The 24,718-nt window shown below is 38.1% G+C and overlaps 1 long non-coding RNA gene across 2 annotated transcripts in view; it reads left to right on the top strand.

The window, feature by feature from the left end:
* The window catches only part of LOC146512402 (uncharacterized), a 54,691-nt gene extending 33,430 nt beyond the window's left edge, over positions 1-21,261 (top strand). Inside the window, exons 2-3 of one of the 2 annotated variants that reach the window (XR_014875795.1) lie at positions 13,246-13,357; positions 20,304-21,261. This is a non-coding gene — a long non-coding RNA (uncharacterized LOC146512402). The remainder of the gene's footprint in view (positions 1-13,245; positions 13,358-20,303) is intronic. The other variant, XR_014875794.1, reaches the window with a different exon arrangement.
* The last annotated feature ends 3,457 nt before the right edge of the window (positions 21,262-24,718 follow it).

Below are 24,718 nucleotides of genomic sequence, written 5' to 3'. Positions count from 1 at the left end.
GCTGTGTTTTACTTGCATCTATTTGAAAGAGTGAGTGTAAACACAAAAAAATAAATAAATTATGTGCTGGAATGTGCAGAAAATAGGTTTAAATATTAAACAAATTTCTTCCAGTCAGAGAATGTTGCATATAATTAAATTATAAAATAAATAATCAGTAAAGTAATGGGATTACTTTTTTGGGGAAGTATTCAGTAATTAGTAACTGATTACTTTTTCAAGTAACTTGACCAACACTGCTAACAATACTTCTAAAGAAATAGTTTTTTTTAGCTTCAAGTAGTGTTAAAAACTCACTTGAGTACAGTGTGGAAGTTTGGCTTGCTATGGCACTGTGCATGCTGGCGCTTTCTGTGGCTGTACTGTAAGTGCTTGCTGCTGAGACCATGAAGTACTAGAAAATGGAGATTCGACTCAGCTGATACTGACACTAGCTCTTGTACACACAGTACTCGCTGTCCTCAAGACTCACACATGCCAAACCACAGCCTGTGCTGAAGAATTACAAACAGCGCCTCGAGAGCTTTGGGATTCTCCAGATTTGCTTGTGTACCACGGTCACAGTAGAGTCTGTTAGCCCGTGGATGTTGATAAAATTATTTATGCTCTTCGAGACTTTGAAGAAACTCGATGTTGCCGTGTAGTTAAGCACACAACTTGTACAGCAGGAACCATTATTGTTAATCACTGTCTATCATTTTCATTACAAAACTTGAATCATCCTCAGCTTATTTCTCATTTATATTAATGGAATTCCACATGATGCTGAAAAATGATCTTTACTGTTCAGGAAAAATAAAATAATTTTATGAAGCCATCACTATAATGGATGGTTGAATTCTAATATATAATTATGCTTGTGCTTTGTTTCCTTTCCCCTGAACACCTGCATGTCATCAGTAAGCCCTGAAATCCAAAGCCTCCAAATACACTTATTGGTCCAGACCCCGAAGAAACACAGAATAAACTGCCTGACACTAACAAGAAAGCACATAATCAACACTCCATCAATTACAGTAAGGAAGTAACATCAATGAGCCTGTCAGACTTCTTTTTCTCTCTCCCTAAAGAGGAAGAAAGGACTCATTATCCTAAAGAGATCTGTGAGCCACAGTATGAAATAGACTAGGCATTTACAAGTAGCAGCACATCAACTAAATTAGATTTGTCCTTGATTAATTGGCATTTTACAGAAATGTATTGTTATCTTTTCTTAACTACAGAGAAAAGATAACCATGGAAGCAAGTCTGATAATTAAGGAATTAGAATCCAAATGCACGGCGCAGCAAACTAGGAAGCACAAAAAGAACATCTTTATTATAAAAAGCAGGGATCATGCAAAAAGAAAAAAAGACATAAGCCAGTTTAGCAAACGAATCAGGCAGGGGGCAAATGAGAGGTAAAAACAGACAAGAGATTATACCTTGGTAAGCTAAGAATAAAATGCAAACATGCAAGCAATACATGAAAGAGAAAGGCTGCAGTAATGAGACTGTTTGACAGGGGTTATACATACGGAGATTAGTGGTTGTCTGATTAAACACAGGTGATGTAGAAAAGTGGTGGAAAACTAAAAAGTAGCAGTAACACTAATTGCAAACCACAAAAACCAAAGATTAAATCAAGTCCATAACACACACTTAGATTTCTAAGCACCTGCTACTTTGAGCTTTATATTAGTGCCTGTAGCTTTTTGGTTTGGACTTTATGGATACCAGCACCATTAGCGATTCTATTTAAAAGTCCTTATCGATCCCCACACTGACTCCTGACGAATTTTCTCTGAGGAAAAAGTAGGCCTACACACAGGTTTTCGGTGTCAATGTAAGTGTCTGAGTCTTCAGAAGCACCAGAAACAGAATAGAAAAAGGGCACGGTTGTGGCTCACTGCAGTGAGTTTGACATATTGTACTTGCGTGTCTGAAAAGCACGCAAGTACTGAAAGGATGTGATTTCAGTGAACCTGAAAATATGTGAAAAGGGGGAAATTATTCATAAACCAAATCAAATTATCTATTGAGTCAAAACATTGATGTGTTTGATTGCCCTTCTGCCTCAATGATCGAACATTTCCCTCCAAACTACAAACAATATTAGAAGTTTATATATATATAACAATAATGGATTGAATTTATATAGCATATATTTATATAGCATATATTTATATAGCGCTTTTCAAGGCACCCAAAGCGCTTTACAATGCCACTATTCATTCACTCTCACATTCACACACTGGTGGAGGCAGCTACAGTTGTAGCCACAGCTGCCCTGGACAGACTGACAGAAGCGAGGCTGCCATATCGCACCATCGGCCCCTCTGGCCAACACCAGTAGGCAGCAGGTAAAGTGTCTTGCCCAAGGACACAACGACCAGGACAGAGAGCCCGGGGATTGAACCGGCGACCTTCCGGTTACAGATGCACTTCCCAACCAACTGAACCACGGTCGCCCCAAACAAGGCAAAGAGTTTGATTTAAATGCACTCTAGCATCTTTTAAAATCGCTCCACAATAAGCTGCAGCCACAACTAGACGTCTGCATGCCTGAGCAGATCTTAATTTAAGTGAATTTACTGAGCTGTGGCTGATGATGTTGAAAAACGGTTAAGATGTCATATACCTTTACAGGGAAGGTCATAGCTTCTGGAATTTGCATTGACAATATAAGATTTCTAAATCAATTTGCAGCTTTAGAGGCTATATTACAAAATGGAAATAGTCCATTCGCACTAAGGAATTTAATAAGGCCGGCAAAAAACTGCAGCAAGTAATTTAATTGTTGTTTCATTCAAATGAAGCACTTGGTGTCCTCTGGGGTTGGCTGATTATCAAAGGGTGCTTTCACTCCTCCAGCTGTACAGCTCAGTGTGTGTCAGACTAACGGGCTTTAGCCAGACAGATATTGTATATTGGTAATGTATCTATCTCAAGCAAAACCAACTGCCTAACACACATACGCAGCCAGTATCAGCATCGGTATCAATGGAATGAAATGGGCCATTTTATAAATGTTTAGTTTGCCCTTACGAGGAAATGAGTTTCTATCATCTGAAATCTTCCATACAAACACAAAAAGATACTTTGAGACAGTCTAAAGGAACAGCAGAAATGATAATGGGTATTTATTAGTAGTTTGTTTTGTGATAGCAGTTCTTTGCTCTGACTTTCAGTGGTCGTTTCACCGTCTGGTATTAGCTTTGTGTCCCTCCACCTTCTAACTCTCCAGCTTTTCTCCCATACTTTTCACTGCAGCTCTCTGATCATGTTTAATTCCCCACCTGCTCTCCCTAGATTACCGTCTCCTTGTGTAATCCCATTAAGGACCCTGTGTTTCCGCCTGGTGCTCATTACTCCTCCATCGCAGCACAGCAGAGTCTAGAATTGACTCAGATCTGACACTGAGCCCCGCATGAGGCTTCTTAATTTCTTCCCCCAGCCTTCAATACAGCATTCAACATCCAGCATGGACAGTTGCCCTCTAAACTTCACCTTGACGTCTCCTTGTGGCATTGAAACTTTTAAGTCCATAAAAAACAAAACTCCCTGATGTCTTCTTTCCCATGAAAATGAAAATAAATAAAAAGTGTACTTTTCATGGAGAGAAATCAAATATTTATTGGAAAAGGAGCCAATTGGTTAATCAATCAAATACCAAAAACATTAGCTCAGGTATTCTGAAAGATAATTCATCCAGCAGCCAACAATTCCTGTTAATATTCTGGTAAATAAAACACAACAACACATTTCCGAGTGATGTGTCAGTCGCTTATGTTGAGCTGCGTCTGTAATTTATGTAGACAGCAGCAGCTTCCATTTATTGCATTATATACGAGCAGCTTTTGAGTTGTTTTTTTTATTCGCAGCGAGTGTTGTCATGTGCAAGAGGAAATGTGTCAGTGGCAGTTTTTTGAGTCCTGAAAAGAAAGAAGATAAGTTGAGAATAGCGAGAAAATGAGTGCCAGTCAGAAGAGAGGAGACTGCACATTAGCAATAGTGATAAATTAGTGTTTCTTGGTAGGATAATAGTCATTTCTATTCAGTTCACACACACACAATCATGTACGTCATGGCAAGAAATGCCACTGGTTTACTGAGAATATTCCTTTTATTTCAATAAATCCATTCAGACTGAAAAAGGAGCCACAGAGGGCAAAGATGCCTACACTGCTTCAACATGGAGGTGAGAGTGGACACATGAGTGTGTGAAAGTACATGGCATGATATCTGATATCTGATTTTGTTTTTATATAATCACATCACATGATGTCAACAGCCAATAATATTTCATTACAAACTAATGTGAAGACTACGCTTTGGGCCAATCGTTAGAATGTGACAAAAAGTGTAAATAAGTTTACAGCGACGACGAGCAAAATGATAAAATCTTTACTTCAACAAGCTTGTACCAGCAACTTTAAGGAAGCGTGACAAATGTGGTAATCAGCTAACTCTGCTCTAATCGTGTCCATATGTTTCGTCACACCAAAATAAGCTGGCTATATCCCCAAGTTGTTGTTTTTTCTTTCTTTCTTTTTTAACGTGAGTCCTTTCTGTCGTACAGGGAAACAAAATTACCCATGCTCCATCATTCGGCCTTTCTTATTGAATCACTAGATAATCAACAAAATTTGCTTTTGGGGGGGGCGACAACAAAGGTGATAAATTGCTGTCATAAAGTCATTTAGCGCTTGCTGCTCCTGCTGCTGGTGATCACGCAATCACCGGAAGGATGGCACTTAAGCAGTTCTTTTAAAGGAAAGATTGGAATGTGAAGCCACCTCCACAACTTCAATAAACTCCCTGTTGTGTAATACAATAAGCATTTATCTGCTTGTTTTCTCAACCACTCTCTCTAATGGCTGACTGTCTTCTCACATTATCTCTCCCATACGTGCTCTCCCCACAGTATGAGTAAGAATTTGGTGTGGACACACAACGATATGTGACTTCAACATGTAGGAGTACAATTGCGATACTATCACTCCTCTCTGTTTGCACTATTTGCTGGGGTCGTGTAGGAATCTTCCACCGGCTCAGTTTTATCTACACAGTAAAATGTTTACTCCTCTGTGCTATTAACGCCTAGCAACCTCTGTTTTATTAAATATTCTGTGTGTGTCCCGGTTGCAGCTGTGGCTTCTCATCTGATTGTGACAGATAAATGGAGTCCAGAATGAAAGCTATTGTGAACCTCAGTTTGAGTTTGGTTGCCTTCAGGCTAAGATGTGTGATTTTCTTCCAAACTAGCTACATCATTGAGCATGCCCACAAAAAAAGTATGCTGGGACAATAAGTCTTTCCGACACATACATAGGTGTGATTTATGTGCAGTAAGAGACCAGCGAGAAGTTCTTAAAACCTGACAAAGCATCTCCTATGATTCATTCAAGGCTGGCAGACAGTGGAAGAATCAGGCCTTTGGAGTCACTTGCTTACCTTAAACACTTTTGCCTTGACACCAGTCTTGTTCTCCACATATCTGGGGCGACAAGAGTCTGTCTGCTCTTCCTGAGCTTCAGCCAAGCTCCTTGAATGTTTTTTAAACTTTGGACGCCGGAAACATATCCCTATTGGACCAGCAACCAGTAACTAACTCCCGCTGTCTTTAAAGTCTGGGCCAGCAGGAGCACTCGTTTTCCCAAGCATCATTAATCTTACTTTTCCTCGACCTGTCCTCCTACCACCTCCTTTTCTCCCAGGGTGGTCTCCCTCGGGCACTCGTTTACCTCCCTGGCTCCTTCTATAAAGCACACACGCACACACATGCATAGAGGTGCGCACACATATACACCTACCTGAACACAAATGAGCACGCACACCCTCTATATTGCTCTCCATCTCTCTTTCTTTCCAACTCACAGAGCAGTTGAATAGGGAGAAGTACATGAGTGGCCAGTGTCCTGAGATACTATAGATCAGACAGGGCTGGGCCAGAGGAGAGCTCTCACAGACACTATGTATGATTAGATGAAAGTAGAGAGGAAGCATGCCTTACTTTAATGACTCAGCACCTTAGTTAATGGACAATACAAACCTATTTCCTACAAAATGCATTTATATGTGACTAATTAACTGTGGGGAAAAAGGTTTTTGTAGAAAAGCTTTTTTTTTCCTGTGTGGCTATGTTTTTTCCAAACATGGAATTTAAAAGACATTCTATATATACTCCCATTAATTTGTAGAGATAACATGGATGGATGTTTGGCAGATGATACACTGTAGATTTATGTAACAGTCCCAACCTTTAAATATCTAACTTTTTTTTTAGTTTTACTTTTGTGTCAGATTGTGTACTAACAAGTAAACCAATAAAATGGTTCTGCAACAATCAAAACGAATATAATCTGCTTCTATGTTGTTTTCTGAAAGACATAGGACATATGACAATGGGCATCAGTCACCAAACAATAATACTATTGGTCTAGAGAGATGAACAATAAAATATGTACAATGTTGCTCCTTGAAAAACTTTGTCAAAATACATTCATAGCATATGCAAAAACACTCGCTTCCTCTCTGCTCTGCTTACTCCCTCGTCTCCCCCATAGCAAATGAAGAAAAACAACCACACTGAAATCAAATGTCAAGAATTGCATAACAGCTGGGCTGATCAAACAACCCGTTTTCTTGAGTTTTATGGGAGTTGATGTATGGAGATTGAGCCTTTTTTCTTACATCGTGCCGTAGGGCCTGCCCCTGTATTTACAGAACCAAGTTAAAACTTTTGTTACACTATTTTGTATTTTTTTAACACTTGGTAAATGTTTAATACTAATGCCTATGTTTTCAATAGTAAAAAAAAAAAAACAAAAGTAATGGGTAAGTGAACTTCAAATAAAACTGTAAAAATAGTATAAATGAACGTTTAAAAATGGTCATATTTTACAGGATTTAAACCCAAGTCTTCCAGGTTACAGAACCGTGCCCTACACCAGCGGTCCCCAACCTTTTTTGCGCCACCGACCGGTTTATGCCCGACATTATTTTCACGGACCGGCCTTTAAGGTGTTGCGGATAAATACAACAAAATAAAACTAGTACCGGTACTATTTATTCACAACACATGTGAAAAGACCCAGGAAAACCGAGTTAACGATAAAAACGATAACAAAATAACGCTGAAAACCGATAAAAACCCTGAAAACCATACATTTCACACGTGAGCCTCAACTCTCGTGGCCCGGTACCAAACGACTCACGGACCGGTACCGGTCCGAGGCCCGGGGGTTGGGGACCGCTGCCCTATACCACCACCAGTGCCCTACGTTCTTCTAATGCTGACTTTGGGTCTATGTGTGGTCTTTAATTGATTATCTTTCTACTGCAGGTCTGTGTGATGTCCAAGCATGTAATAGAATAGGTAAATGTCCAGTGATTTCCACATTATAACCTGGGTCCCACCTCTTGCCTTTCTATGCTGGAATCACCCTTGACCATACCCAGGACTTAACATTGGCAGGTGGTGGAACCCGCCTGCCACAATCACATAATGATTTGTATTATGGGTTGCAATTGATTTTCTATGTGTACACGGTGTTATTAGCTGGCTTGTGCTGCTGCTGCTGCTGACTAAGAGGTTTACTGCTCCCCATGGAGTTAGCCAAAACCATTCAACAAGATATAAGCCAAAATTATATGAGCTGATTACGTTCCAACAAATAAGCAGAAAAAATCTAATGAGAAGTGTGGTATTTGGCTGGTGAAACTGAGCAGCATTATCAGTTCAGATTTAAGGTTAGACCCTAACCTAACTTTGACAGTACGATCTGCTCTGGACCGTTACTTTTTACATTATACTAAACGGTAAAAAACATTCTAATCTTGATCTCATAATCTTGATCTCATAATCTAAAATGATTATAATTAGGTCCAGGGCAATGAAAGTGCAAGAGCCCTACTGTATCCATGAAGCATGAAACTTCATGGCCAGAATATGCTAACACTCAGGAACTGTTAGAGCGCCACCTAGTGGGAATAGGGAATTTCACGTTTTGTAGTGTGATGTACTGCTTGTTCCATGTTGACCATATTCACCAAAAAGGGTTCTGAATAAACAGAAGCTAATGATGCTTCAGTGTAAAAACTGAGTTTTTATTTAACAGTGCCTCTTGAGGCCATGGCAATTTTCCATGACACATGAAGGCATTTTTTTAGGTTCTATGGCTCTCTTTAATGGATTTTGCAAACTGGCTCCACAACGCCACCTACAAAATTTCCAAAAAGCAGCCCAGGCACTGTGTTTGAATATGTGAGTGTGAAATTTAGAAGATAGTCAGCCGTTTTTTGGCTTAGTTGTTTTTTTGTTTTTGTTTTTTCATGTTCAGGCCTTGAATTTTAACAAACTCCTCCTAGAGATTTCCTTAGATCAACATGATCTTTGATGAGTGTGCTCTAAAGACCTTGGATGTGCACCAGTTTGCTGGGGCCCTTTTGTTGCTGCATGCAGCTTTAACTCTGTTGTTTCTTAAAATGTTTCACAATGAAAAAAGCATTACTTTACCAAAACATATTATACTGATTAAAAATCTGATTTTTAAAAGAAATCTAATAAGAATTAGCATCCAACATGCTATTTTTAAATGTGCAATTAATTAAATGTAACTTGCTGAGCAGTCCTAAAATTTGAAAAGTACGTTGCAACTTCCTGCAGCTTTAATTACTCCTTAATTGAAAGTGCCAAAATGCCATTCCAGATCATTCTAGCAGACTTTGACGCCTCCCCATACTAACAGAGTATGGGGAGGCGTAGTGTGCTACATGTAACAAAAATCAACTTTGTAAAAATGTCCTGACCGGATTATCAAAACGTTGACTGATGGTGTTAAAACCACTGACTAGAATCATTATGATGTCGTGTCACATCTATCACAAAATTCATGTGGCTTCTTTTTTATAATGAAAGTGCCAAGTCGAGATTCTTAGGGAAAGATCTGCCTTTGTTATATTGTTTCATGTAGCCAAAACAGACAAAAGTAAGGACTGAACAAACCAAGCACCCAGGTCTGGTGGGGGGGCTTCAAAGTCCTAGCCTGTTTGAATACATTTCTTTGACCTCCCTTGCATGAAACAACAGCAGATAAAAGAAAGGCAGACAATGAGATTGCTTTTGATGTGAATTGGTAAAGCTCATGGCCACTCAAGGCAGAGGACGAGAGGACAACTTTGCATATTAGTGAGCTTCATGAGTCTGAGTTTGAAGGGCTCTTCATGGGTACACTATTCTACAGCGTATTATTTGCAGAGCAAGGACCAATTCAGTTCCGTTCTCCTTTCAGGGATTAACTGTTGTTTTGGTTAAAGTTGCTATAGCACCGGAATAATCATTAAATCCGCTTTATTGTGCTGACGAGAATAGATGAGCCACTTCATAAATCTGCTGGGTTTCCTGTTCTTTATGGTGTATAGTCTTTTTTAAAATGTATTTATTTATAGTTCAGCTCCACTTTGACCAATGTGGCTCCTTCTCAATGTCTGCAGAAATGTTACTTTTCTATTTTATGTTTTTCAAAAATCAAAAAGGTCTAGCAATATTTACATTATGCAGTTTATGTATATTTCTCTATATATAAATAGAGAAATATACATATTTGTCAGTATTTGTATTACTGACAAATATTTGTCAGTAATCTTTTGACTTTAGCTTCACTGTGTTTTCCCTCAGTAAAAAAACTTAGTGTTCTGTAGCAGACAGACTAATCCAGAACAACATGAGCAATACCAACAAATCTCAACCCAAATAAAAGGCTAAAGATTGGATGTTGTACAACAACTAGTCCTTATTATCCAAAAATGACAAATTCCTCTATTGCTTTAGAGTTTTCAAGAAACATTGTGTGAAGAACAGGTACTACTGGTACTGCAAAACATACAACAGTGAACTGTGTGTCATCAGAGACACACTTATGAGCACTGTTATCAGAAACCCAACGAAGAAGCAACATGAAAGTAAAATATGGCAATGATAAAAATGACCATTAATTTGATGTATTCAGCAACCAAACATCGTCATACTGCATTTATAGTCCTTTGCAACTGAAATTGTGACTGCAATACTATGACTATGTCTCCTGCAGCTTGTTCATGATAGGTTTTTTCTTTTTCTTAAATATTTCATTTGTACTTTAGAATTTAAAACAGTTAAAAACATTTTATTTTAATAAATGTGCTCACTTACAAACATCATGCAATTGACTGATAACTTATGTCTCCAAAAAACGAATTCAGCTGTGACAAACATTCATCTTTAACGCTAATGCTGCTGCCCTTTCATTATCGCACAGTATCCCCAGCTACCAGGTACTAGCAGTGATTTGGTGCCATTTAACTCCATTACTAACTGTCTCAATGATGTCTGTGGCCTCATGCTACCAGTAAAAGATGCACACCTACCCCATGGTTAAAATGTTTGGGTTGTTTTTGATTTCACTTCTGGCACTAATTGATGCACACACCTGTGCACTGTTTTGTTAGCACAGTACTTAAAAATGGGTTTAATGGCCTCCTTGAGGCAGGAAAGTCAGAGCTCCACAGTCACTGTAATTATTAAAGAGTACTAAGGTCACCTAGAAGGAGTCGGTTTATGAAATGCTTCCTCACAAAAACATCATTTTAATGAAGTAGTGGAGTGGATACCAACTCTGAATATCAGAAATTTCTTTTTTTTTATATAATACATGTTTGGTACAACTTTGTTTTAAGAAATATAAACTACCAATGCAATCTTACTACAAGTTTGAACTTTAGATATTTTCAGAGTCTAGCTATTTGTAGCCCCACATCCTGTGAGGTCATGTCAACACTAAATGTGATGAAGAACCCCTGAGTTCATTGTATACTAAAAGTAATACATGAATGCTATTTTCATCATATTCCTTAAAGTTGGTAAATGGCAGTTAATTGTTTAGAGGCAAGTTAACAGCTTTGCATCTGTAATTTTTCTTCTTTCTTTTTTTTTTTTTACCGCAAATTTCAGTGGGTTTCAGTTCTTTGCAGCGATGCCAGCGATGCCATTTGGTTGGTTTTTATATACTGAATAAGAGGAGAAGCAACAGGACACGAATGCTTTTCAATGGATTTGATTATCTTAATCACAATAGCTTAATTTAACCTGTACAAATAATAGTATTTAACAGAATCCACCCTTTTCATTAATTGGTCCACCTACTCTTTCTCTCACAAGTATGTCGGTTGATTGTTGCTCATCAACAAATGCTTCTCAGAATCTCAGAATCATTAAAAATCCATTGTTTAAGGGAATGAGCAACTTCAAAAGCTTGGCAAAACTGGCAGCCTCTCCCAATGAGTGCAATTAATGCTCCCAAAGGCTTGCTAATAATAATGTGGTGAAGTGCAGCAAATGAGAGGGAAAGATTAAGAGAGAATCGGATCTTCAGCATGGGACTATAGAGAAACGGAGGGAGAAATGGCTCTTTATATGGTCTCTCAAAATGGCTGCCTTATTATGAGTGATTCACAGCAGCTCGTCAGGGAAGCCACCTCCTGTGGCGCCTCATAAAGACCAGAGCTTGATTGCCCAAGAGGACAAAAAAACAGGGAAGTCAGTGCAAAAGCCCTTCATTGTCTGCCACTTTGCCTTAAGCTTTTACTTTTGTCAAGACAACCAACAAGAGACTTTCCCACCGCTAGATGGCTAGCATCACAATCATTTTGCTCGGTACAAAGTTGAGCTGTGTCTGTGAAATTGTTTCAACTGTGTTTTTCAGTTCTTCAATCCTAGTTTTACTCACATCATGCACCCATGAACGCGTTATATTTTCATGCATTTTAAGCACATAATCACAGTAATTCGATTTTGGCCTTAAAAAGCAGGTGACCTACAGTACAGCTGAACACTCTGCTGCAATGCATCTTGTGTAAACATAGTTGCAGAACCAGAGCTGCTTCTGCTCCTCTAACACGCTGCCCACACAATACTTTTTGGTGCTATCTGATGGAACTGATTTATAAGACTTGTCAGAGTTTTCTCTGCTGCCGTATCGAACAATATGTCGCTTCGTGCAGCTTGTCAGTACTAATTTAAAAATTTTGACAGAAGTTTTGATAAATTATAGGTTAACTAGGTTAGCCATTTCTTTTTATTTTTTTAATGTTTACACATGTCTACTTGCAGAATATCTTGCAAAAATACTAACAAAGTGAAATGTTTACACAATTTGTGAGGGATATCAACTCTGGCCTTCATCAAGCAGGTGTTAATGCTTCCTGTTACATAGCTTGCCTTAGGTGGTCATTTGTATTTAATTGTTTGATTCTCTGAGAACCACTGAATGTCAGTTAATGCAATAGATATAGATTAAAAAAACAAACAGACCTGAAAACTGGCATCAGAGTGAAGGAGGTGTTAGTACTGCTGTTGTCGGTTATTATTTCTTGCAATCAGTTGGTATTAATACCACTGGTGGCAGTTTTAACAACAGTGTGTAAAAGGCAGGATTGCCACAGCGGCTTCTGCTGAGCTGACAATTTGAAGAGTCCTGAACAAAATTGGTATTAAAAAAAAACCTAATCTAAATATCTGATTTCATCTTTTCTTTATTGTTTTTCTCAAAGGGGACACGTAGCATACTCATATAAACATCGCAGACTTTTCGGAGCAAATGAAGTAGTAAAGTTTTGGAGGCCAGGTATAAAGGAACACGATCAGGATATGTAGTAGTGTGACAGTACGTGTGTACAAGTGAGCACTTGTGCTTGTAGGATCGCTTCGCAGAGCAGGGATCACAACTTAATTGACAGAATTAACAAGATGTTCACTGCAAGGAGCGGGATAATTTTTTTATTTATATATATTTTTTAAGAAAAGTAAGTAACACCCAAGGCTTAACCACAGGGACAAAGCAAGTGATGAGCACAAATGACTGGAATAATTGGTAGACAGTGACACATCCACTTAGGCAACTGTGGTAGCATTCCTCCCTGACAGCTGGGGAATTACAAAGGTGGATGACACGAAAGTAATTCCGACAGATGGTAAGAGTCATCTGAGCATTTTTTGAAAACCATTGTATCTGTGTTTTCTGTAACAGTTGCAGGGAATGTTGCTGACAGTGAAACATTTCACAGAGTATTGCTCAATAGACTGAATTTACTTTGACACGCTCCTCACTATCATTCATTATTAAACTCTCTTGTTTGCTCTTTACCTCGGGGGCAAAGCGTTCTTTTTCTTTAATAACCTTTGTGATGGTGCTCTAAGTCTCACTGTTGTTTTGTTTTGTACATTAGAGGAAAGACGGTGGGCAGAAAGGATGAATAAATGAAAAGGAGATGTGCCCATTCCTCCACATGTGGATTTCACACCTCTGACAGCAAGTAATACTCAATCACTCATAGACAGGTAAATGGAAAAAAAAGATTCATTTTTTTGGCATTTCTTTCTAACAGAAGCTCTGGCGGTAACTGTGCTGCCTCGCCTGAAACACACATTACTAAATAAAGCTGCTCTTTTAAGGGTCATTTGCACATTTAGTCATTAGATGGTCCTGTCAAATGATGCTGCATCATCCAGCTACCCTAGAACATCTAATGTTGGGTAGCTTTGTTTTCTGATAGTTAGTTAGACCACCTGCAGGTTACTACTCCATGTGTTTGTTCTTTTTCGAAAATCTTAGAAGCAAAGCGGAAAAGAAAAAATGACGCACAGCTTTGCACAAATTACACCTCTATTCAGAGCTGTATTATGGAGGAAAATAGCAAGACGAGTTTAAGAAATATGTAAACTTTTGTTAAAATCTCTTGGCAAGATCTACGGACCTAAGATGATGCCAGCTTTTTCAGGGAACCGACAGTAGTAAGTCCAAAATCTTTAATTTACAAACACATTAAGAGAAGTAGCCGATTAACTTTTAAATGTTTTGAATCCCCCATAATATAATATACTATAAAAATGACCACTGCCTCTCTAATCAAGTGTGAGAGCAATACTGACTCTGTGTTAGTTGTTACAGCTGCATTTAGAATAGAATAGAAAAATCCTTTAATTGTCCCACAAGGGGAAAATTGGGACCTAACCCTATTTATATAGAACTGTAACTGTGGTAGTCTATTTGTACAACAGCACAATGCCAATGTCCTTTTTGTTTTATTAATTCAGCTGGTTCACCTTACAGAATTTCCTAAGTTCATACACTTTCCTAAAGAAAAATTAAACTTCTGTGCATCACTTGGCCCCCACTTCTGCTGATGTAGATATTTATGCAAGAATGGGGGAGAGGGTGGAGGCCTGTGCCAGCTGCATTGATAATCACTGAAGGAATCGGGCTAGACAAAGTCACCTGAAATTACTGTATTGGTTTGTTCTAAAAGCAACTTTAATAATCTTTATTGCATGATTCAAAACAAGCTACACAGAAAAAAATATCAATTTTACAACAACAGAAACGCAAAATGGAAACATTAATTGAACGAGACACACACTGAGACAGAATGAACAAGAGGAGAACAAAACGTCTCGGTCACTAGACTATAGTTAAGTTGCTGTTTTCATCTCATGGTGAGGAGAAATAGAAAAGTTTTATGGAAAGACAGAAGGGGATTCAAAAACCGACGTACCCAGAGCTTTTTATTTCAATGCACAAGTGTGGAGGGGTCAGTGTTAATAGCTAATACAGGAGCAGAGATGCTTTCCACAAGGAGGAAATGGCTACAAAAAGTTACGTCCAAGCAATGTGAATATTTGTGATAAGAAATGAAAAACAGGATATAGGTGAAAAAAGTGTCTTCAAAGCCTAAACAGTAATGACGAAGGTTACATTCGAGAAATTTTAATTAAATTTCTGTAATGGTTTTCATTCCATATTAGTTTCTTTAAAGCAGTTACTTTGCCTGCCTGGGGGTTTGTGGTCTCTCCACTTCTAATACCTATATGACTAGTTTGATTACATTTTATGCTCCTTTCAGCAACTGTGCTGACCCCACAGTAACTTTTGAAATGCAGCATGGGATGAACATCGGTGCAATAAATGTCTTTATTTTCACAACGTTTATTTTTCAATGTGCTTTAAATGCAAACAGTAAACCTTCAGGTATGGAACTGGCATGGAAAAACTTAACAGGGTTGTCATGATATTAGAATTTCAACACTCAATACTCATGTCGAGGATCCAAACCAGATCTGGGCTCAGCTGCAGGACACAAGAGTAAAAGTTTACACATTTATTGAAGTCTTACTATCAAATTAATGAAACAGTGAGTTGGTATTTCCTGCGCTGCGGTTTGTGTCACGGCCATAGCCGGCTCGAGAGAAAAGGACTCAAATGCAGGACACAGATGGAGCAAAGGGAACGTTTAAGTGACAAAGTTTACTTACAAAACAAGTGTATGCAACAAGGCTAGAGAACAGAGCCGTTAGTTTAAACTCGTGCTATGAACAAAGCCAAAACTGGAGTATTTATGCGACCTGAGCCATGCAAACAACAAGTGAAGTTTCAACTGTGGAAACTGCAGTTCTGTGATTTTGGGCCAAAGGGAGAGTCAGACTGGATTGGTCCCGGGGAAGGGTCAGAGTCATTGCTGCAACTGGATCAGTAGCGTGGTGATTGGTCCGGGTGAGTGGTAAGAAATCCAAAACTCCTGACGTTGAGGCAGGAGGCAGACAGGTGCATGGATTGAGCAAAAACCATAACTATGAAGACTGTCGAGATGTCCAGTATCCAGATGCAGGTTCTATGGTGAGGATTTGCATCTGGTAATCTGGTGAGTAGAGTGGTTAGCTGAGAATCTGGCAAAGAGAAGTTGAGAGCGCTGGCCTTATAAGTCGACAGCTTAATTACCCACAGGTGAGAGCAATGAGCAGGAATACGGTGGCTCGTCCCAGAGGTGGAACTACCAGCTCTGTCGAAAACCACTGGCACCCAGACCATGACAGTTTGGGGGTCGGGAAAACCTCCAAACAGTTATCTCAAAAGTTTTTTTTTTTCCCTACAGCAATGTCTCTCTTATAACCCACAAAGGCGGGATGTTTCTGCACAGAAGACAGTTAGTTAGAGTCCAGGGCAAAACCAGATCCAATCACAGAGTCAGAAACTACCAAACTACTGGTGCAACAATATGGAAATGGGGTTCGTAAAGAAGACTATAACAACTCAAGGAAAAACTCAATACTATTGTCAGTACTACAGGGTTAAAAAATACTTTTTTTTAAAAAAAGAGAAGAAAGAAAAGAAAATTATAACAATACAGAAAATGAATTCAGCTACAGCCCAATTTATTTTCTGTGCTTCTGATAACATGGCACCATATTTGTGTAGCTAACAAAAAATAGCTGGTAAATGAGGCTACCGCTATTTCTATGTGGTTGCTGGTAGACTTTACTGAACTTCAGTCTGGGAGAACAACAAACAACAAAACATAACCAAAAAAACAACAAAACATAGTACTTTTAGACAGAAATAATTGTGTTATCCTGTCAAATTAACACTTTCTATTAACACTCAAACAGGCAGGACTGACTGTTGACTAGCTCCAAAATTAATTTTATTGTTTTATTATTAGTCATAATTTTCAGCTGCTTACTTTAATGAAAACAGCTCCTGCGATGAAAAAAGTATTGTGTTTTTAGAATTTTTGCATCAGTTCTGAGGACATCTTTAAAACTCAGTACACATAGTTTTAGGTAAGTAGCTTAATGATGTAAGAATAATGATAGGGCAACTGTAATGACTGTGTCATTACAAGGCAAAAATTCTGCTGGCATTAGTCTTAGTCCTAGCATTCATCTGGATATTACTCTGACACATGAACCCTGCTAAATATTGTTAAAACCAAGAACACACCACCACACAATACAACCCAATAGCTGAAACCTTGCCCTGCAGGATAACGAACTCTGCCACAATGCAAAAACAGCAGGACAGCAGAAATATGCCCATGGGCAAAAAGACACAACTATGGACCAGCTGGATTTTTCACCTCCTGCTTATTGGCCTTAAATTGTCGACTTTATATCTACTTCATCTCCTTCTTATATACTGTATATTCTAACTAAATATTCAAATAAATCATCAAAGTGAGCTGGTTTGTAGAACCAGTTAAAACAAAAAAACATTTAATTGCTATTTAAAGAATTACATTACAAATAGAAAACAGCCACAAATGAATCTGTATTGTCAGTTTCCTGTATTAATGAGGACCAGTTTATAAAGTCAGATTTTTGTTTTCCATAGCAACATGCCACAGTAGGTAAGCACTACCTGCATTAATTAAGTTTTCTTAGTTTCACTGAAATTCTGCATAATATGAGGTAATTTTACAAAGTGTGAGACATTTAAGATGTGATGGAACCCCACAAATCCTCCATTACACCTGCAAGCATTGAATTGGTTTCATTTGTAAGTTCAAAATTGTGTATGTGCTGTGGGGAGACAGTTAATCAGATGGAAGGCATATTTTTATTCCTGAGAAAGTGGAGAAGAAGAGGTGAGACAATGTCATAGACCCTTCTGTGCCCGGCTGTCATGACACCAGCAGCAGTGATTAATGAAGCAGGGTGAGTAAACATGCGTCAGAAGGAAAGATGTGTTTGTGTACAATGGGGGCATGTATTATCTGTGTGTACAGGTATGAGGAGTAGACAAATGTATAGCATAAATGTTGTTGTTTTTTTCAAACATTGAGAAAATATCCATACAGTATGCATACGTACATGTGTAAAAGTCTTGACTCCCCCATCATTTACTTATATTTTGCTACAAATGCACAAAAATACATAGAAATACAGTCTATGAGGCAAGTTTCTACAATTCAAATGAGCTGAAAACTTAATATTTGCGATGACAACATTTATTCTACTTCACAGCCAGAACTATCTTAGACAGTTCTTTCTTGTAATTTTCTTTAAGTAGTCTTCAGGAATAGTTTTCCGGGCTTTTTGAAGGACATTCAAAGCTCCTCTTTGGGATTTGACTGTTTTTTGTTCCATTCTCTATCAAAATGAAACCACACTGCATCTCAATAATGTTGAGGTCTTTGCTCTGGGAAACCCAACACATGATTGATTTTGTTCCATTGTATGTTTTTTTTTGTTTGTTTGTTTTTTTATCCAGGTATGCCAGTGTGTTTGGGCTCATTGTCATGCTGAAAAATGAATCTGTTGATAATCAGACACTTTCCACATGGTACTGCGTCCTGGATCAAAATATGATGGTGCTTTTCTGCATTCATAATTTCATCAGTTTTGACAAGATCCCTAACACCACTGACAGAATTGAACTCACCTTGTCTTGTTTCTCCCCTGACCTCCTCCATTTATACTGACGAGTTGAACCAAAACTTTTTGAGTATGAATCCATCACTCATAAGACCTGTTGAGAGGTTGTTGGCCTTCCATTTAGATAATTTCTGATGAAATGGATTGTTCTCTAGGCTGCAATTAGTCTCCCCTTAATAGGCAAGGTTTTGGTAAATACCTCTCTGCTATTTCTCAAATGATGAGACAATTATCTAAGAATTTGAAGAAAACCTTTTATTTAAAAATCTGCTTTGAGAGATCTGAAAATTTAACCATGATATTCCCTTAATCGCCTCCCACCCCCTACCACAATCCTGAACTGGATAAGCAGTTAAAAATATGGATGGAATGAATTACGCCACCTTGCTTATCCAGTTTTACTTTGTTTGGGAAATACCCATATCCCTGAGTAATCCGTGATAATGTTGGAGGGTCAGGCTGCTTAGAAATAGTTGTCAGTTGTACTTCATGCGGGTCTTTGCAGGATTTTGAAATAAATTTTGACAATTGATTTGGAAAATGTTTATTTTTTTTCTTGAAACTTTCCAAGATAATTCTATTTTTGAGTTAGAAAACCTCTAAATGTATTACACTTCTGTAGGTCTGGTATTGTTTGTTACAGATGAGAATTTTATACTCTACACATGTGCAATACATGCTGATGTTTCTTCAGTTGATCTGTCATCTGCAACACTTTAAATTTCATAAATTATAAGTAGCGGATGAAGGTCTTGGTTTCTTAGCAACTAGTAATTACACATGCTGTTAGATTTCTAATAAGAGATGCATGTTTTTGAAAATCAGTACTCTACACCGTATCTAAAATAACATTAATTTTTTTTACCAAAATGTAATTCTAAAAATTTAGTTTTTCATAATTTGCCTGTTCTCATGTTCTGGTCTGTGCGTGTAGGTGTAAAAGTGTGTGTGTCCCTGTTAAGCGTTCACATGGTCTGATTTACCCACATACTTTGCTGGGCTGGGCTGCCAAATTGCCTGTCAGGACTACTTTATTGGTACTTATACAGTCATTTTCACAAGCCTCTTGCATTTTCTTGCTATTAATGTCCCATCACTCATGCATCACATTCTTTTTTTCTTTTTTTTTTTACTACAAACCACTCTGCCAAATGCTTAAAGCATGTATAACATAAGGCCTCATGGTCCTGCTGCTCATATATTGAAGTAATATTTGCCGGGGAAGCATCTATGCACTCTCTCAGCAATGGTTGTGGTTTACAATAAAAACTGTAGCTTGTTAATGGGACAAATGGATGTTAATTCTACCTCCAACAGAGGTCCTATCAGACTTGCATTTTCAAACATCGAAATAGTGATTACAGAGGTGCAATCAAATACTTTGATAAAGTTGTGAGGAGCCAGATTTTTCAAGTAGGATGAATAGTGTGTTACAATTCTCTTGGCATGTCCAAAAAAGATTTTTCAATGCACCGTGGGCAGGCACACAACCACATGCCATATAATTCAGGGTTCTCATTCATCAAACAGTGTGTAGGATCCCTGTAACAAGTGTACGTGAGAACAAAACCCAAAAATGGTGTGCACAAAAAACACACAGATTTGTAAAATGCAGGGATGCACACATGAATGCAGTGTTTGTAATTCAAAGGTGGTGTAGATGGCCCTCTGAACACCCACATTCAACCATAAACTGTCAATGCGAAGTACCGTGTTGATGTTTATGTATAAAAAAGTAATCATTGATCAATGATTGATCCATTTTTTTCTCGTCACGGTCGGCTGTCATCAGTTGTTGGCAGTCACGGTGCAGCCATCAAGCAGCACGGCGTGAGGGTGCCATCGCTCTGTTCATATGTTCACAGCAATCAGACTGATTGGGCAACAACTTTCCTGATAATCATGTTAAACAGCAGTATTTCCCACTGTGGGGTAACATTTGAGAATTCAGCTTTTATGCTTAACTTGTCCTACATTACAATAAAACACTTGTAATGAAGATTCAGCACAGTGTGAGACTGTGTGAGAGCTGTCACTGACTTTATTTCAAGACTGTAAATTGAATCCATATTTGCAGGTGGTGGTGATGTGCCAGGTGAGATTGGACAAGGCAGACTGTATCCGAGTGGCAGCCAATGCCATGTCTCCAGTCACAGCAGTCATGTTCACTCCAACCGTTTTACAGACAAAAAAATGTCATAAGACCAACATTGTGCTTGTTCATTCATCTGTGGTATTATGAGATGTTGTTAAAAAAGAATTGCCAATGGTCTGTCCTGAAATTCCTGAAGTCTCTTTGATGTTATTTTGGATTTACAATGACAACGATATTGATTTTTTTTTTTCTAATTAGCTTTGTTAATATGAGGGAAAAAATGACTCAATATTGTCTCAATATCAAGAAAACATAAACCAGACACTCCTGAATCCTGGCACCAGCACTTACTCACCACAAATAACAGTTGCAAACAATTCAGTGCACTTTTCTGCGCTGCAGAGACGGGAAATGTGTTAGTGAGAGGAATTTAATTTGATTTGTATTTAAGTGTTGTGGTTCACTGGCACAAATAAAGCTGTTGAGTATGATGTGAAGTGAAATGAGGGAGTCGAGGTATTGACTCAGTTTAGCCGTAATGAGCAGCGCCAAGACGGCGTACCTAAAAATGGAAAAACGGCACCAGCAATGACAATACGCTCCATAATGGTTGGTTAACTTATTAGGTCTTCAGAAATTTTTCATTACTTAATTTTCAGTACTTAATTTAAGGATTTCAGTTATTGTTATTGTTATTGAGTAAACCCATTTTCAAAAGCCTTTGTCATAAAATCCATGTATGTATTCAGCAGATGTCCATGAAGGACATCCAGCAGACAACCAATCAACATCCTGGACATTGTCACAACTTTGTCTTTGAAGAGATTTTTCAGCCATGATGTGATGCATAGTCTACTTTGTGCTGAAACAATCAGATAATTTCAAGTTACTTTCAAATAGGCAATTCCTCTACTGTCAGATACTGCTGGACTGACATAATGCGTGAAGGCACAATTCCAAAAGACAATTTTGTTATTCTAAGTCATTATACTGGATGAGACAAAAGTGTTATAAAAGATCAGCAAAGCTGACATAGATTGCATGTTTTTGAGGCACTGGGAAGTTGCAATTTAACACTTAACCACTTATGGAATTTGTGGGTGTGTCTGTTTATCCAACACGGGACTTACCAGAGCTTTCAATTGGTTTTTGATCTTTTTTGTTGTATTGTAAAGATGATGTTAGGTTCGAGGTTCATTATTTAGTTGCGTCAAGTTTAATCTAGTTGTGTTTCACTTGCGTCTTCTGGTTATGTATTTCTTGTCTGTGATTTCAGTTTGTCAAGTTTGTATTGTTATAACTGCGTCTCATGATTCCTTTTTTTATTTTGAAGAGATCTCGTGTTTCTATGTTCATTGGTTTTAGTTTTACTCTTCCACTGTGATGTTGTTATGTTCATTTGTGTCAGCTGTTTCCACTTCCCCTGATCACCTCCTGTGTGCTTTTAGTCTGTGTGTGTTTGTTGGTTCATTCTTTGTCTGAGCATCTGTTATTCTCCATGTCATGCCATGTCTGCAAGATTATGCATTCACGCCAGGTCACTGTCTACGTCCATATTGCTAAGATCAGCCTTCAATAAATGGCTTGTTTTCAGTTAACATTCAGTTTTGTTATTTCACGTGTCTGCACTTGGGTCCACCTTCTTCACCCTGTACAGTCTGCCTCAGCCAGACTGTGACAGGACTGGACACTTCCACATCTGTGCATTTTATACAGTATTTTGTAGGGATGCACCGATACCGATACTGGTATCGGCTATCGGGGCCGATACTGTAAAATGTGTGTGTACTCATACTCGTAAAAGTTAACCGATACCATGAACCGATACCAACTTATTTCATTAATCAGAGGGTGGCTTGTCATTTCTGTTGTAGTTTTTTAGATTGGCCACTAGGGGGCCAATTATTATTTTATTTATTATTTATTTTATAATAATTATTTTGTTTGTTTGTTTATAATATGGACACTCTGCAATAATTTAAAAGTTTATTTTATTCTCAAACCTAATTTGTATTTATTTTATTCCAAACAGAAGTGTTTATTTATTATTCTGAAAGCTCGAGACAGTGCCAATAGTTCAGTGATATTTTGTAAAATTACAATGTGGAGACTCTGCAATAATTTAACAGAATTGCTTATTTTTCACTTGAAATTTTTTTGTGGTCATTTTTATTAAGATTTTATTTTTTATCGGCAGGGAATATAATAAAACCTGTCTCCCAATTCATTGCATTTGTGTGTGTGTGTGTGTGTGGTAGAAGTATCGGTTTTTTGTACTCTGTATCGGCAAGTACTCAGATCCAAGTATCGGTATCGTATCGGTTTGAAAAAATTGGTATCGTTGCATCCCTGGTATTTTGGTACTATTAAGTGCCCTTTAACTAAGTACATATGGCTTTTCGTTTGTCCTATTTTCTAAATTCTCACGTTTTCCTCTCACTTGTCTTCCTCTTATCTTTTGTTCCATTCCTCTCACTCTGTTTATCCTTCTCGATCATACACTTTATACGCCTCATATTTTGTCCGTTCTATTTTTCACTCGAACACTACATTCATGATATAGATAAATGTAATGGTCCACTGGCTGGGAGTGCTCTGCAGCCTTTTCACTTTCTCCCTTTGCCATCTAACTCATGAAGAAAATGATCACCAGTGAGTGGGGCTCTGTAGGAGTGAGTGACAGTTTCAGTTTAATTCAATTTAATTCAAAGCAAGTGACTCAGTTCCTGTGTCAAATATGTAGAAACAGTATATTAGATTAACAGCATGTTAAAAAGAAGACAAAACATTTTCAGACAACTACAGGATATTTACTTTTACTGAGCTTTAAGATTCTGTGTGTGCGTGTGCCCACAAAATATATGAATAATGTCAGCCAAGATGCAGTTTCCTCTTCTTCCTGCGTTTTTACTTTTTTTTTTTTTTTTGATTAATTTGATCATTTAGTTTCTAAAGACTTGGCAACCACCATCAGCAGCCCGTCACCTTTATGGACTTTTCATGGAGCGAGTAGGAGTAGTTCACATTGATCTTTAGCAACCGATCGCTAGTGGGTGTGCACTGATAGCTAGCACCACAGTTTGTCTTCCACTGTGACCGCCATGGCAAAAGAGTGGGAGGCACTTTGGATCCACTCCATGTCCCCTTATTGACCTTTAGTCTGTCGATGAAAATGCTCCTCTTTGCTTAATGCACCTTGGCAGGGCTTAAATGTACCTTTTATAATGTCAGTACCTTGCTTGAGCTGCTGCTTTTCAAAGGTTCTTATTCTGTGTGTAAATATAGATGTTTTGCCATTTTATTTTGAAGGAACTATGTTCTGCTTTATATCTGAAATGGCTCAAGGTAGAGAAAGTTGTTTAAAAATTAAATAAATAAAAGGACTCATACAGAAGATCTGAACATAAAAAAAAGCAGCCCTCACACACCAAAACAGTATCACAGCCCTCCATGACAACCAGTGCAAATTGTGTCACAAATTATATGTTAACTAAAAATGACACAGTTAATCACCAATTTGCATAACTTCTGTCTTCTCTTCAAATTATTAGTTCCCCATGAAAAGAGGTGCTAAGAATTTAACTTTAATAGCAGACATTTTGATGTGTTAAAGGAAGAAAGGAAGTGTAAAATAAAATTACAAAAAAGTAATAAATTATACATCACTTGGCACTTACAAAGATCAAATAATGCATTACATCTATTACATTACTTAATTACTCCCAGAGAGCGTAATCTGTTACACTACTCGTTCCATATCAAACGTTGATTCTGTTCATCTGCACGTGCCGTTTTCAATGGAAGAAATGTTTTGTCACTGATCGAACTGAATTCTTCAGTCTCAGCTGACTGCAAGTTTAACAGTAAACAGTACATTTACATAATGACTGACGCTACTGACTAACAATGCGGCCAATCCTTGGGGATTCTTGGGTTGGACCACTTGGTGGGCCACCCAGCACAGAGTAATATAGTGAATGCTGAAAAGACCATCTCTGAGCTGAGGAGGACTAAGAGTATACTGAAGAAGCTTCTCGGATGAGAGGTGAAACGTCTTCAAGCAACTTAAAGAAGTCCAGACGCTTTTCTTTGCAAGCTCCTTTGACTACGATGACCTGGATGACTGAGAACCTTCAAAGACACACTAAGAGTATATCTTTCATTAATTCTGTGATTGCAGACATTTCCAAACTCTCTGTGAATGGTACACATGGCCATTGATCGGTGGCCATTGATCAATAGTGACTGATCAATGGTCATGACAATTTGCACATTAATGACCATGAAACCGACCTCACAGCCCACTGTTAGTCAGTGATGCTAGTTTCAGTCATTATGCAAATGTACTGTTTACAAGGTTGGATGAGTGACAAAACATTTCTCCCACTGAAAACGCA

The sequence above is a fragment of the Neolamprologus multifasciatus genome, chromosome 8 (assembly GCF_963576455.1).
Source record: "Neolamprologus multifasciatus chromosome 8, fNeoMul1.2, whole genome shotgun sequence".
Lineage (NCBI taxonomy): Eukaryota > Metazoa > Chordata > Actinopteri > Cichliformes > Cichlidae > Neolamprologus > Neolamprologus multifasciatus.
The sequence above is the reverse complement of the archived record's forward strand: the minus strand, read 5'-3'. Positions and strand labels throughout refer to the sequence as shown.